Consider the following 700-nt stretch of genomic DNA (forward strand, 5'->3'; position numbering starts at 1 on the left):
AATCACGTAGCCCAGGCCAGTATGACCCTGACCCTGAGTAGCATCCTGCCCTCAACAAGAATGACACCATGGTATAAAGAAAAAATTATCAATTTCAACAATTGGCTAAGTTTCTGGTGTCATTCAAAGGGGATCCAGTGTATGTCCACCTGGGATGACATGCTCGACAAGCCATGCTGCTTCGCTAGAGACGGCTTGCACCTGTCACCCTTAGGCTTTCAAATACTGGCCCAGGCTCTTCAAACCCCCATAGTGCCTTCTTTAGGCAAGGCTCAACAGACAAACCCACCACCGTAAATAGCACAAGTAACAAAAAACTGAGGGTAATGCTACTCAATGCCAGAAGTCTAAACCTCAAAATGCATGCACTCGAGGCACTCCTCAGTATGGAGAAAATCAATATATGTGCAGTAACAGAAACCTGGTTTAAGGCTCCAGAGAGCACCCCAGCACTACCAGGCTACAAGTCATACCATACATTTTGGCCACAGAACCAGGGCCAAAATACAAAAGGTGGGGGCATATCCATATTTATCAAGGATACTCACACCTCCAGGTTAGTTTCACAGCACGATGCTTCAGAGATCATCCACATGCAGCTAACAATGGGCAAAACTGCAATTCAAATTGTAGCTTGCTACAGATTAGCCACTATGTGCCAGGACCCCCACTCCACATTTCTGGAAACACTGGGAAACAT

This window comes from Protopterus annectens, chromosome 2.part2, assembly GCF_019279795.1.
Source record: "Protopterus annectens isolate FY-2018-M chromosome 2.part2, PAN1.0, whole genome shotgun sequence".
In the NCBI taxonomy this organism is placed as follows: Eukaryota; Metazoa; Chordata; order Ceratodontiformes; family Protopteridae; genus Protopterus; species Protopterus annectens.